The sequence below is a fragment of the Canis lupus genome, chromosome 23, assembly GCF_048164855.1.
Source record: "Canis lupus baileyi chromosome 23, mCanLup2.hap1, whole genome shotgun sequence".
Classification (NCBI taxonomy): Eukaryota; Metazoa; Chordata; class Mammalia; order Carnivora; family Canidae; genus Canis; species Canis lupus.
Genome location: NC_132860.1, coordinates 48470681 through 48487078, shown reverse-complemented (window position 1 = coordinate 48487078; position 16398 = coordinate 48470681).

Here is a 16398-nt window from a genome sequence, read left to right as displayed (position 1 = left end):
ACCCAGGTTTTGGGCTTCTGCAGAATGCTTAGCAAGTGTCTAAGGCTCAACAGAAATTGTCAACAGGATGTGGTTTATGCCTTTATTAACCTATCCTTGAGCTTACACTGGGCTGCGAGATTTTGGAGTGCATGTCTCCTAGCAGCTGCCGGCTTTTAATAAAGACTCCTTAATTTGGCTTTCTGAGTGTGGCGTTCATCTGTATAACTCCCTGCTCTAGATATAGCTCTCGCTCTTTTTCCCTCTCTAAAATAAATAAGTATATATTTTTTTAATTTTACTTTTAGGAGGAGCATGTGGTTGGCTCAGTTGGTAGAGCACGTGACTCTTGATCTCGGTGTTGTGAGTTTGAGCTCCACCTTAGGTGTAGAGGTTACTTTTGAAATTTGTACTTTTGTTATTTACCTACCTTCCCAAAATTTAATTTCCAAAGAATTACATGAGCAGAAAAGAATGATTTGACTTTGATTAATTACCCATTATTCAGTGTTTCTTCATATGACCAAATTGTAAAACAAATAAGTATAATTATCAGTAAGGAATGCCCAACTTTAGCACAACTTAAACCAAATTTTACTTAAAGAATTTTATGTTTTCCTTCTTAGCATTTATCTGACATTTTTTCTACTGTTACTCATATTATTAGTGGATTACCCTTCATTTATTAATTCTCTAAGACAATGGTAAATGTACTTCAGTTGTTATTTTATTAATTTTTAGACATTCTGATATATGTGTAAATATCACTTAAAGTATAAAATGACCCATATATTCAAAGAATTATTAAAATAATTTACAGTATTCTCCTTATGGTAAAGAAAAGTCAAAGATCAACCATGAGGAATAAACATTTCTTTGGCCATGGCTAATAAGCATTCTATTATGAGAAATTTCATTTGGCATATATAGAGTTCACTTTCCCTACCACTTTCTCAATATCCATCATGTCTTCACTTCCCTCCTAATACAGTTCAGAATCCGGGGTATGTTACTAAAATCAATTACCTGCAAATCTTTAACTCCCCAACTCTTCTCTCTTCATTGTACTAGTCCTTCTCTAAAATTCCAACTGTTGTTAAGTAAGTACTAGGAATGTAATCATGAAGCTGAATGCTGCCATCTTTTTTCTGTGGGGAACCTATCACAGTTGCTGTCACACTAAGTTGCTGACATCTTGCTCTCATTCTGCTTTTCTGCTAAATATCTAAGAATTCTCTATTTTTCCATCAACATTTTCTTCCTAGATATTTCATCTAACTTCTTCAAACTGTACTCTCTATAGAAAGGCTTCTATATTTTTCCATTAATTTCTGCTTTCTTAAACCCTTACATACTTTTTAATTCACATATCCACTTTGAAATCTAAGAACTATCCTATACTTATTTATCCCCAAGAGCCACATATGCTCTCTCCCTTCCAAACCTGATTATCCCTAATATTCCCTATATCACCAATTGCTCAAGTTATAAACCTAGGAGCCATTCTTGATTTTTAATTTTCTTTCACCACCTACCTAACATATTAGTAAGTTCCATTGATTATAATTTCCTTCTTTCCAATGTCATCTTTTTTCAAACCTGTATCACTGCTTACTTACTTTCTTCTTAGACCCTCTATTTGTTCCCTTTGCTTCCACTCTTGCTTCCTTGCAATGCATTCTCCACAAAATAGCTATAGTAGTTCTTTAAGCACTGCCATAATTAAAAATATTCAAAGACATCTGTTCAACCATAGAATAACACCATTATCATGACCTTTAAGACATGGATACAATAGGAATTGAGCATTTGCCTTCTCATAAGACTTACAATAGAAGCCAAAAGTCTTTACAATTGTCTCAAGCAGGAGCCAGAAAAGAGCCTGATGATAGTATTTTATACTTTGTAGGCTGTATGATTTCTGTTGCAAGTACTCAACTCTGTTTTGTAGTGTGAAGTCAGCCAGAGACAATACAAAGCAAAAGGGCATGGCTGCATTCTACTACAACTTTACTTAACATAAATAAGTGGGTGGTCTCCAGGTGTACTTTGTTGACCCTGGCCGAAAGGACTATATATATTGGATTTCTTCCCATGACACATACACACACACACACACACACACACACACACACAGCCTATCTGACATACTCCCTACTCTTAACTCACTTGCTTCCTCTATTCCAATGATACTTGCCTCTATGTTGTTGCTAAAATATGCTAAGTACATTCCTGACTCAGAATCCTTGCAATTGTTGCCCTTTTCTGGAATATCAGCATGATTTTCTCTTTCAATTCCTTTAAAACTAATTCTTATCTCCTCAGTGAAGCCTCTTCTGATCATCCTATTTTAAATAGTACACGTACTGTCTTAACTTGCTACTTCTAATCCTCTTCCTTGTTTATTTTCTTTACATCATATATCAACACTTGACATATATTAGTCTACATCTTTATTTATTATATTTATTCTTGCATTGAGAGTAGGGCCTTTGTCTTTTGTTTTGTTTTGTTTTTACTATTACATTCCCACATCCTGGAAGAGTGACTAGCATATAATAGATGTCCAGTAAATATTTTCTTCTTTTCTTTAAATTGTAAAGTTTAAATTTTAGAAAACTATATATACAGTAGAAAGTACTTCAGTAGAGAAGAAGCTGACATATTTGGTTTCAGGTAATAGTAAGAAATTAGCAAGGGAAATAGAAAAAAAAGTGTAGTAAAAATATATAGCAGTCCCCTCTTATCTGTGCAGGATGCATTCCAAGAACTTCAGTGGATCCTGAAACCATGGATAATGTCAAACCCTTATATACTATGATATTTTTATACATACATACCCATGATAAAGTTTAATTCATAAATTAAGCCCAGTAAGAGATAAACAACAATAATTAATAATAAAACAATTTAACAATATATTGTAATAATAGTTATGTGTGTGAGATTTTAGCTTTTTATGCCTCCCAAAATATCTTATTATACACATTTTTCTTCTTGTGATGATGTGAGATAAGATGGCATGTGATGAAATGAAGTGCGTTGAGTGACATAAGCATGGTGACATAGCATTAGGCTACTACTGACTTTCTGATAAGTCAGAGGAAGGATTGTCTGCTTCGGGACCACAAATGGCCATGGGTAACTGAAACCAATGGAAATAAAATAATGGATAAAGGGAGACTACTGTTAACCTGAATAAACTCTAAACTTTGAAGTCAACTTTATTTGATCCCAGGTAATTCCCACTAGGCAAGCTAGTGCATACTTTGGGTGCTTCCATATTCCTTGTTCCCTATTCTGTTTTTGCAAAAATTTTGTTGCACTTTCCAGAGAGGGTAGTCATGAGTCCTTTGTCCAGTCCTCTATGATCACTGAATTCATTGATAATCACACTCCAGCCTTTACCAAGAAATTAAGGAAAAGCATTTTTTGCTTAACTCATTTCATTAACCTTTTGTTAAATTTCATTCTTAAAATTGTCAATATGTACTTATTGGTTAGTATTTTAAAAAATACAAGAAAAAGAGTGAAAATATCCACTATACCTCCTTTTGTTCTTCTCTTTAGTGATAATTAATGTTATTAGTTTGATGTGTAGGCTTCTACAACTTTTTTTCTCTTGTGGTTACAAATATATATTTTTCATAAATAGAATCAAGCATTTATATATTCTATGATTTACCTTTTTACTAACCACATAGTATAAGCATCATTTCACATTAGTACTTATGAACCTATTTCATTATTTTTACTTTTTAAAAATTAAATCCTATATAATGGATAAACCATGCATATGTAAGCATTTCTTACAGAACAATTTTTCCCTCATATTTCAATAATTCAAACATCACAAACAAGTGCTTTGAACATGTTATCATTGCAATTATATATTAGTACTACTTTGGCTTAGATTCCTATAAGTAGAATTGCTAAAGCAAAAAGTTTATACTTTTTAATAAACTGTCACTTCCTCTAAAACTATTTCAATTATAATCTCACTATCAGTTACAAGAAAATTCATTTTTTGACAACTCAGGGTTTCTTAACATTTTTATTTGCTGAGAAGGAAAATTTGAATTTTACTATTGAATTTCTCTGATTCTGAAGGATATTGATCATCTTTTCTTATGTTTATTTCTGTTTTAAATATTTTCTGCGATGAATATGCTATTCATATCTTTGGCATATACTGTTTTTTTATGATACAGATTTTTGATATTGATTTGTATATGTAAACATTAAAAATTTGTTATGTACAAATAATTTTTGACCTTTAATTTTTTCTTTTGTTTGATTTATTTGTCTTTGCAAATTTTTTAATTTATATAATATCAAATCATATATATACATATATAATCTTTAGTGTTGCAGAAAAAGATTGCTCTCTCTATATATAATATATGTAAAGTGCATGTGTGTGATTTTTACTGTTGCAGTTTGGTTAGATTTACATGATAATTTTAAATTTTACAGAATTTGGTTATTCAGAGGCACATGATTGAATATAGGAATCTATCATACAGATGTATGGGTTATAATTTCTTTTAAACATAAGAGTTCCTTTGAAACTCTTCTTAGGCTTCTGGTTTATATGCATAAACATTATGAAAAATTGAATATTTTTGATACATTTATTTTAAAATTTTCTGATTGTTAATATATAATGCAATATAAATAAGTAAATGCATAGAAAAAACATTGGTGGAAAAAATAAAAAGAAACATTATTGGTGAGAATTGTGTTTTATGTTTTATGTAGTTTTGATTCAAAATCTAGGTAGGGCTAGGAATTTATATTTTAACAAGCATTCCTGACCTTTTTTTTGTATTCATTTCTAGAAATTTCTAACTTACACACAATTTTGATTATTAATGAGATTACATTAGCTCTTGTACAAGCAATGAAAAGATAATTGTATAAAATGTGTATCCAATATTCCAAAGAAAACAAAATAATAAGTAGGAGACAATACACAAGAGTCATAAACATGTCAGAGATTTTTTTCCTGTTTTTGTAATAGTACACAACAAATGGGTCTGTCTTTTTTAAGGTTTTATTTTTAATTCCAATTAGTTAACATGGATTATTATATTAGTTTCAAGTGTACAATATAGTGATTCAACAGTTCCATACATCACCCTGTACTCATCAGAACAAGTGCATTCCTTAATCCTCATCATATATTTATTCTTCCTCCTACCTACCTCCTTTCTGGTAACCATTAGTTTGTTCTCTATGACTAAGAGTCTATTTCTTGGCTTGCCTCACTCTCTTTTTCTCTTTCTTTTTTTTTTTTTTTTTTTTTAATTTTTTTTTTATTTTTTATTTATGATAGGCACACAGTGAGAGAGAGAGAGAGAGAGGCAGAGACACAGGCAGAGGGAGAAGCAGGCTCCATGCACCGGGAGCCCGACGTGGGATTCGATCCCGGGTCTCCAGGATCACGCCCTGGGCCAAAGGCAGGCGCTAAACCGCTGCGCCACCAAGGGATCCCTTTTTTTTTTTTTTTTCATTCCTTGTTTATTTTGTGTCTTAAATTCCACGTATGAGGGAAATCACACGGTATTTGTGTCTTAAATTCTTTTGTGTCTTAAATTCTACATATGAGGGAAATCACATGGTATTTGCCTTTCTTGGCCTGAATTAATCTGCTTAGTTTTATGCTCTCTAACTCCACCCATGTCATTGCAATTGGCAAGATTTCATTCTTCTTTATAGTTTTTATTTTATATAGTATATATACATTGTATATATATTACATATCTTTATCCACTCATCTATCGATGAATACTTGGGCTGCTTCCATATCTTGGCCATTGTAAATAATGCAGCCATAATCATAGAGGTGCATTTATCTCTTTAAATTAGTATTTTTAAAAATATTTTATTTGTGCATTTATGTATGTATGTATGTATGTATTTAACAGAGAGAGAAATTAAGTGAAAGAGCATGTTAGCAGGGAGAGTAGCAGGCAGAAGGAGAAGGAGAAGCAGGCTCCCCACGGAGAAGGGAGCCCAACACCAGACTTGACCCCAAGATCCAGGGACCATGACCTGAGCCAGAGCCAGATGCTTAATTGATTGAGCTTTAAATTAGTATTTTTGTATTCTTTGGGTAAATACCCAGTAATGAAGTTGCTAGCTTCCAGGGTAGTTCTATTTTTAACTTTTTGAGGAACTTTCATATGGTTTTCAGGGTGGCTGCACCAGTTTGCATTCCCAACAGTGCAAGAGGGTTCCTTTTTCTCCACATCCTCACCATCATCTGTTGTTTCTTGTGTTGTTGATTTTAGCCATTGTGACAGGTGCGAGGTGGTATCTCATTGCAGTTTTGATTCATATTTCCCTGAAAATGACTGATGTTGAGAATCTTTTCATGTGTCTGTTGGCTGTCTTCTTCAGAGAAATGTTTGTTCATGTCTTCTGTCCATTTTTAAATTGGATTATTTGATTTTGAGGTGTTGAGTTGTATAAATTCTTTATATATTTTGGATACTAATCCTTTATTAGATATTCCATTTGCAAGTATGTACATTTTTTCCATCCTGTACATTGCATTTAATTCTATTGATTGCTTCCTTCACTATATAGTTCTTTTTTTTTAATTTATTTTTTATTGGTGTTCAATTTACTAACATACAGAATAACCCCCAGTGCCATCACCCATTCACTCCCACCCCCTGCCCTCCTCCCCTTCTACCACTCCTAGTTCATTTCCCAGAGTTAGCAGTCTTTACGTTCTGTCTCCCTTTCTGATATTTCCCACACATTTCTTCTCCCTTCCCTTATATGCCCTTTCACTATTATTTATATTCCCCAAATGAATGAGAACATATAATGTTTGTCCTTCTCTGACTGACTTACTTCACTCAGCATAATACCCTCCAGTTCCATCCACGTTGAAGCAAATGGTGGGTATTTGTCATTTCTAATGGCTGAGGAATATTCCATTGTATACATAAACCACATCTTCTTTATCCATTCATCTTTCGTTGGACACCGAGGCTCCTTCCACAGTTTGGCTATCGTGGCCATTGCTGCTATAAACATCGGGGTGCAGGTGTCCCGGCGTTTCATTGCATTTGTATCTTTGGAGTTCTTTTTATTTTAATGTGGTCTCAGTGGTTTGTTTGCCTTGCCTCAGAGGGCCTATCTAGAAAAAAGTTGCTATGGCCAATGTCCAACGAGTTACTGCCTGTGCTCTTTTCTAGGAGTTTTATGGTTTCAGGTCTCACATTAGGTTTTTTTGTTTTGTTTTGTTTTGATTTGGTTTAGTTTGGCTTTTTTTAGATTTTATTTATTTAATCATGAGAAACAGAGAGATTGAGAGAGAGAGAAGCAGGCTCCATGCAGAGAACCTGACAGGGGACTCAATCCTCAACCTTGAGGATTCTGGGCCTTGAGGATCATGCCTGGAGCTGAAGGCAGCGCTAAACCACTGAGCCACCCAGACTGCCCCACATTTAGGTTTTTAATACATTTTTAATTTATTTTTATATATGGTGTAATAAAGTGATTCTGTTTCATTCTTTTGCATGTTACAGTCCAGTTTTCCTGGTACCATTGATTAAAAAGGCTATCTTTTTCCCATTGCATATTCTTTTCTTCTTTGTTGAAGATTAATTAAACACAAAATTGTGGTTTTATTTCTGTTTTTTTTTTTTCTATTTTGTTCTATTGATTTATGTGTGTGTTTTTGTGCTAGTGCTATACTGTTTTGCTTACCACATCTTTGTAATATAACTTAAATTCTGAATTGTGATGCCTCCAGCTTTTTTATCTTTTCAAGTTTGCTTTGGCTATGTGGTGTCTTTTTTGTTCCATAAAAACCTTAGAATTGTTTGTTCTATCTCTTTGAAAAATGCTTTTGGTAATTTGATAGAAATTGCAATAAATGTCTAGACTGCTTTGGGCAGTAAATACATTTTAATCTTATTTGTTCTTCTAATCCATGAGCATGGAATGTTTCCATTTCTTTGTGTCATCTTCAATTTCTTTCATTAGTGTTTTATAGTTTTCAGAGTACATGTCTTTCACCTTTTCGATTAGGTTTATTCCTAGGTATCTTAATGTATTTGGTGAATTGTAAATGAGATGGTATTCCTAATTTCTCTTTCTACTGCCTCTATTGAAGAAGTATAAAAATGCAACAGATTTCTGTAAATTGATTTTGTATCCTGCAAACTTAGTGAATTCTTTTATCAGTTCTAGCAATTTTTTGTTGTCTTTTGAGTTTTCTATATATAGTGTCATTTCATATGCAAATAGTGAAAATTTTACTTCTTTCTTGCTAACTTATATGCCTTTTACTTTTTGTTGTTGTAGTCTGATTGCTAAGGCTAGGAGTTACAATACTATGTCAAATTAACGTGATGAGAGTGGACATCCTTGTCTTGTTCCTGACCTTAGAGGAAAAGCTATGTTTTTCTCCATTAAAATGATGATCACTGTGAGATTTTTATAGATGGCCTTTATTATTTTGAGGCTTTTTATCATCAAATGATGTTGTACTTGGTTAGATGATTTTTCTGCATCTTTTGAAATGATCATATGGTTCTTATCCTTTCTCTTATTGATATGATGTATCACATTGATTGATTTCAGAATATTGAATCACTCTTGCAACCTAGGAATAAATCCCACTTGATCAAGGTGAATGATTTTTTTAATGTATTGTTTGATTTGTTTTGCCAGTATTTTGTTGAAGATTTTTGCATCTACATTCATCAGAGATATTTACCCGTAATTTTCTTTGCTTGTGCGATCTTTATCTGGTTTTGTTATCAGGGTAATGCTGGCCTCATAGAATGAATTTGGAAGCTTACTTTCCTTTTCTATTTTTTTAATTGATTGAGGAAAATAGGTATTAACTCTTTTTTAATCATTTGGTAGAATGCACATGTGAAGCCATCTGGTTGTGGATATTTGTTTGTTGGGAGATTTTTGATTACCTATTCAATGTCTTTGCTGATAATTGGTCTGTTCAAATTTTCTGTTTCTTCTTGTTTAAATTGGTGGATTACATGTTCCTAAGAATTTATCCATTTCTTCTAGGTTGTACAATGTGTCGGAAGATAGATTTTCATAATAATATCTGATAATTTTTTGCATGTCTGAGGTGTTTGGTTATTATTTCTCTTTTGTCTTTTGTGATTTTATTTATTTGAATGCTTTCTGGTTTTTTTCAGTTTTTTTTTTTTTTTTTTTTTTTTTAGTATGGCCAGAATTTTATCAATTGTATTGATTTTTTCAAAGAACCAGCTGCTGGTTTCATTCATCTGTTCTCTTGCTTTTTATGAGGTTGCTGTTGTTTTGTTTTGATTTTTGTTCATTTCTCTGTCATTTATTTCTGTTTTAATTTTATTAGTTCTTCCCTTCTGCTGGTTTGGAGTTTTGTTTGTTGTTTTTTCTAGCTCCTTTAGGTGTAAGGTTAGGTTGTTTATTTGAGATTTTTCTTATTTATTGAGGTAGGCATGTATTGCTATAAATTTCTATCTCACACTGCTTTTGCTGCATCTCAAAGTTTTGGATTATTTTGCTTTCATTTTGATTCATATCCATGCACACTTTTAGTTCTTCTTTTATTTCCTGGTTGGCCCATTCATTGTTTAGTATCATGTTGTTTAACCTCCATGTATTTGTAGTCTTTCTAGATTTTTTCTTGTGGTTAATTTCTAATTCCATAGCACTGTGGGAAGAAAAGATGCATGGTATGACTTAAAACTTCTTTAATTTGTTGAGGCTTGTTTTCTGGCCTAATATGTGGCATATTCTGAAGAATGTTCCATGTGCATGTGAAAAGAATGTGTATTATGCTGTTTTAGAATGGGATGTTCTGAATATATCTGTTAAATCTGTCTGATCCAGTGTCATTCAAAGCCATAATTTGTTGGTTTTCTGTTTGGACCATCTATCATTGATGTAAATTGAGTATTAAAGTCTTCTAATATTATTGTATTACTACTTATTAGTGTGTTTTTTTATATTTGTTTTTAACTATTTTATTTGGGTGCTCCCATGTTGGGTACATAAATATTTACAATTGTTTTTATTTTCTTGTTGAGTTATTCCCTTGATTATCATGTAATGTCCTTTTTTGCTCTTATAGTGTTTGATATTTGTTTGTTTACTTTCACTCTTCAGATGTTTTTAGGTCTAAAATGATTCTCTTGTATTCAGCATATAGATATCTTTTTAAAAAATCTACTCAGTCACTCTATGTCTTTAGGGTATTTAGTCCAATTACATTCAAAGTAATTATTGAAGGATGCCTGGGTGACTCAGTGCTTGAATGTCTGCCTCAGTTCAGGGCATGATCCTGGATCCTGGGATTCAGTCCCACATGGAGCTTTCTTATATGGACCCTGCTTCTCCCTCTGCCTCCATCTCTGCCTCTATCTCTCTCTGTGTCTCTCATGAATAAATAAATAAAATCTTTTTAAAACAGTAATTATTGAAAAATATGTATTTATTGCCATTTTGTTATTGTGTGTGTGTGTGTGTGTGTGTGTGTGTGTGTTTCTTTTAGTATCTTTTCCTGATCCTTTCTTCCTTTATTTCATGCCTTGCTGGTTTTTATTAGTGATATACTTGTATTTCTTTCTCCTTATTCTTTGCATATCTATTGATGCCTTTGATTTTTGTTATCATTAGGCTTGTATATAATACATAACTTGATGGTCTGGTCACTTAAATTTGGACCCGTTTTTTTATACCTTTCCTCCCACATAGAGGTATAAGGTGTAAACACCTTAGGTATATGATGTAAACATCTAGAACCTTTTATTTCTGAATCCCTTGACTAATTTATTATTAAAACATAAATATTCGTTTTTATTGCTGTTGAATTTTCTACTATTCATATTCACACTTATGGTCTTTCAGTTCCACTCAAAAGGTCATTTTTTTAGTATTTTGTGTAGATTTGTTTAGTGGCCATGAACTCCTTTAGCTTTTGTTTGTCTCAGAAACTCTTTATCTCTCATATTCTGAATGACAACCTTGATAGATAGAGTATTCTTGGCTGCACATTTCACTCTTCCAGCATTTATATGAATATAATGACACTTTGTGCTGAAAAATCAGTTAATAGCCTTATAGGTTTCCTTTGTATGTGACTGTCTTCTTTTCTCTTGCAGCTTTCAAGATTCTTTATCACTATTTTTTGTCATTTTAATTACTGTGTGTCTTGGTGTGGACCTCCTTGGGTTGAATTTGTTGAAGGATCTCTGTGCCTCCTGAGATCCTCCTGAAGGACCTCTGTTCACTCCCCTCCCCACCCAGATTTGGTAACTTTCCAATTATTATTTCTTCAAATACGTTTTCTGTTCCTGTTTCTCTTCTCCTCCTGAGACCCCTATAATGAAAATGCAATAATGCTTGAGTTCTCTAAGTCTATTTTTATGCAATATTTGTTTGTTTCTCACCCATTCACCTTGATTGATTTCCATTATTCTATACTCTAGGTCACTAATTAGCTCCTCAGCTTACTGTAGCCTACGATTTATTCTATCTAGTGTATTTTTAATTTCATTTATTGAGTTCTTCATTTCTGATGTTATTTTTTAATCTCTTTGTAAGAGTCTCACTGATGTCTTCCACCCTTCTCTCAAGTCCAATGAATATCTTTATGATCATTATGTTAAATTCTGTATCAGGCATATCACTTATATCCATCTTGTTTAGATCTCCCGTTGTGAATTTATTTGTCTTGTTCTTTCATTTGTGACATATTTCTCTGTCTCCTTGTTTTGTCTGCTTTGCAGTGTCTGTTTCTATGTATTATGAAAGTTAGCTATGTCTTATGCTCTTTAAAGTAGTGACTTTATAAAGAAGAATTAGTGGAATGTTCCGCAGTGCAGTGTCCCCTGTTCATCAGAACCTGGCCCTTCAGGAAAGTATCCTTTGTGTGTTACATGTGTCCTGCTCCTGTGTCTGAGTTACTTTTCCTTTCAGTGTAGTTGTTGGCACTGACTGTTTGCCTGTTGTGGATTATGCTTGCTCTCTGTGGGACAGATACAGAACATCTCTGAGGGGGCATGCCAACAGGGAACTTAGGGATAGAGCAGCAATATTAGCAAAATTTGCACTAGGCAACCAGTCCTAGACCTGATCCCTAAATCACAGTGGCTGTTATGGGCTGTGTATGGGGTGTCTATAGACACTTTCCTGGGCACAGAGTATGTTGCTGGATGGTCAGGCTGCAGCAGATGGGTGTGGTGTGGGGTGGCAGCTGTACACTGGATGGCTGGGCAGGGTGCATGTACACTTTTAACAAAATTTGCCCTGAGCCCAAGGCTGAGGCTAGCAGCTTTGGAATGGGTGAGTCTTCAGGAAGAACTCATGGGCTTGATGCACTGCCAGCAGGTTATGTAGCCAGTGTCAATGCAACCCTGCCTCCTTCAGATGGCCCTAAGTTTATGCTGGAGGACAGGAGAGAAAAATGGTGCATGCCGGCTCCTATGTTTTCTAGAAGTCCCCTAACCACTCTGCAAAATCAGTATAAACAGATCTGTTTCCTGTTCGCCCTTGTGTTACGTAAATTGCCATTTTTATGTTGCCTCTCCACACAGTTGTTCTCTTTAAGGACAGTGACCTAGCTATCACTCACCCTCATGGCTTGCCCAGGGCTGAGTCAGCTGACTTTTAAAGCTCTTGGATCCAAGTGCCACTGGCTATACAAACCCATCCTCTCTAGTTTTCAAATGTTATGAGAAATAGTCTTCCCCATGTGGTTTTGCTGATGCAAGGTCCTGTTTCTCTGCCCTTTCCATGCACAGTTCCTTCCCTCCTGTGGGCAGCTTCCTTCCACCTTTCTGATCTTCCTTACCTTTCAGATGCAGCATCTTCTCTATATTTAGGTGTGGAGTTTGTTCTGCTAGTCTTTGGATCACTCTCTGGTTTGTTGACTTGGATGTGGACGATATCTGGTTATAAACATGGGATGGGGAGACCTCAGGATCCTCCTACTCTGCCATCTTCCCAAGCTCCTAAAAACACTTAACAAGTCTGAACTTTTTTTTTTTTTTTACTTTCCTATATATAAACTAAATTCTTCCTCTTGAAAATATAGGTCAAGTGTAGAAAAAGAACTTACTGCTGACTGTGATATTGTTATTTTGCTATTGTCTGGCTTGCTTTCTAAAACACATATAGAAAGGAGGAGAGAGAGAGATCTATGAGAATCTTGTAAGTTTTATTAAAAGAGTAGATGTGTGGGAGTGCATGTTTTTTTTTTTCCTTGACAAAGTACTGCTGGAGATATCGCAGATGATATTGTGATAGGTTTAAATTATTATAGCCACAGCCACAAATAAATTATGAGATGTAGAAGTAAATCCAGAAGAGAGATATTAAACTAGTTGGAGATAATATCATTTGATTTTAAAATGTGTCTCCATATTATGATTCTAAAAAGCTATAGGAAAAGAGGAACGTGAAACTCAAGAGATATTAGTGTGATTTGAAATAAAGTATGTTAGGAAATAAAGCAAGGCCTTCTTGAATGGGCTAATGGACCATGCAGTTCTGCTTCTTGTCTCTCATATATCTAATAAGAAAAATAATAAAACAACAGAAAAGTAAAGTGATTTTTAAAATAAAACTATACAATGGAATTTGTTGTCATTTTCCTCATTTCTCATCCTGATTGTACCCAGTTTATTTTTAGATATACATGAGATATGGTAATTAATAAAGTAATGATACCTTATATTCTACTTTTATTCCTCATAATGATTCAATGAAGCTGGTGATTTTAAGAAAGGTTGGAAATGGAAACTCAGGACAATTGGGGCACCTGACTGGCTCAGTTGGTTAAGCATCTGCCTTCAGCTCAGGTCATGATCCTGGGGTTCTGGAATCAAGCCCCACATCAAGCTGCACATCAGGCTCCTTCCTCAGCAAGGAGTCTGCTTCTTCCTCTCCCCTTGCCTCTCCCCCTGCTCCTTCTCTCTCTCTCCCTCTCTCTCTCTCAAATAAATAAATAAATAAATAAATAAATAAATAAATCTGAAGAAGAAGAAGAAGAAGAAGAAGAAGAAGAAGAAGAAGAGGAAGGAAGAAGAAACAGCAGCAGCAGCAGCTAAGAGCAATTAAGCAACTAGCCTAGTCTGGTAAATGCTAGATCCACTATTTTTATTAAATTATGCCTGATTTTCAAACCTATGCTTTTTTAGAGTAAGATAGACTTTTAAACATAGTAATTGTCCAAATTAAAATAATACTCTATAAGTCAGTCAGAGAAAGACAAATATATGATTTCACTCACATGTGGAGTTTAAGGAACAAATAAACAAAAGATAGGAGATAAACATGACATTAGGGGGAGAAAAAAGAGAGGCAAAGCAGAAAATGGACTCAACTACAGAGAACAAACTAAGGGTTGCTGGAGAGGAAGTAGGGGGAGGATGGGCTAAATGTGTGGGATATGAAGGAGGGCATGTGTTGTGATAAGCATTGGGTGTTATATGTAAATGATGAATCAGTAAATTTTATTCCTGAAACTAATATTACATTGAATGTTAACTTGAATTTAAATAAAAACTTAAAAAAGAAAAAAATCGTATTAACTTTAAAAGTTTTAAGTTTGTGTCTTTTATAAATTTATTCATCTAATTTTCATTAATGTACCCTTTAACAAAGGATCTATAAATTAGGCAATATGTGTTCAATGTATTGAAATTATAATTCTTAAATATTATGCTTCACTATAATAATATGCCCCCCTGATCTTTGTAAATGTGATATCTGTTCTCTAGGTTTTAGTTCCTTCTAAAGTAATACAATATATAAATCAATAGTCCATAAATGTAATTCCTAATCTTAGATTTTCAGTCAAAATATAATACAAGAAAGGAGGAAACCTCATCTTGTTTTGACATTCTTTATTTCTAAGATATTATTGATTACTCATACAGAGAATGGTATACACATTTAACATTTCTAAGATTTTACTTTTTAATTGCTTTGTTCAATTTTTTTTTTAGATTTCTGAAGAATCCTACTTTAGCAATTTTAATATCAAAATTCTTTTTTTTAAAGATTTTATTTATTTGTTAATGAGAGGCACAGAGAGAGAAAGAGAGGCAGAGACACAGGCAGAGGGAGAAGCACGCTCCAGGCAGGGAGCCCGACGTGGGACTCGATCCCAGGTCTCTAGGCCCTGGGCTGAAGGCGGCGCTAAACCGCTGAGCCACCCGGGCTGCCCTCAAAATTCTTAATTACATTTAAACTTCATTATGTTACTGTGAGTAAACAACATATCTAAAGTGTAACATGAGGTTATCTTACTTCCATACATATTTAATACTAAAAGCTTTATATATTCTACAAGGCAAGAAGGAATACAGAAATTATAACAAAAATTCTCACTAATGACATGAGGAACATTTAAATTTGGAAGAATATTGAGAGCTGACTAAATAAATCCCTTGAGCTAGAATCCCCATGTTGGGTTTTTCTCTTAGGAACTTGACCTAAGCAGTAGATAGCAGAAAAAGATTCTCAGGGATTCTACAATTGCATAAAAGTTCCTCAACTATATTCAGATGCTGTGGGGTTATGAATTAACTTAAAAGCTGACTGACATTGTTTCCACCAAGTGTATCCATTTGAAGGAATTTAAATGTGGAATTGCTGTAGGCAATGAGATGTTTCTTTTTGGATACCATTGAAAAGTTAAATTTCAATTTTCTTTAGAGTCATATTGCACATTATAGTCTTAAAGAATAACTATTAGTACTTTTGTTGATAAAGCTGACCATATGGGATGCCTGGGTGGCTCAGCAGTTTGGTGCCTGCTTTTGCCCTGGGGTGTGGTCCTGGAGACCCAGGATCGAGTAACACATTGGGCTTCCTGAATGGAGCCTGCTTCTCCTCCTGCCTGTGTCTCTGCCTCTCTCTGTGTCTCTCATGAATAAATAAATAAATAAAATCTTAAAAAAAAAAAAAAAGCTGCCAAAGAGGCTGCCTTACTAGCCTCAAATAAAAGTAACAATAGTAATAAAAATAATACATATTCACTATTACTACATGCCAAGCAGGTTGTAAACATTATCATCTCCTTTAAAAGTTATAACAACCTTACAATTTAAGAAATTATGAAAGGAAACATACATGTATAGATCCATAGATTACCTTTTTTTAAGTTAGAGGGTATTTAGGTTCAGACAAATAGTAAGCTGCCAATTTAAAATAAAATAAATTATACCCTCTGGGATATTAAAATACATGCATATTGCACTAATCGAGGTTATGAATTGTTTTGTTTCAATAGATAATAAATTCTATCTACTTACCCCCTCATTTAATCTCCCCCTGTATTGTTTGTTTATATATATGTGTGTGTGTCCACTCATCCATCCATCCATCCATCCATCCACTTACTCACCTATCTCCACCAGAAACTGTATTTAT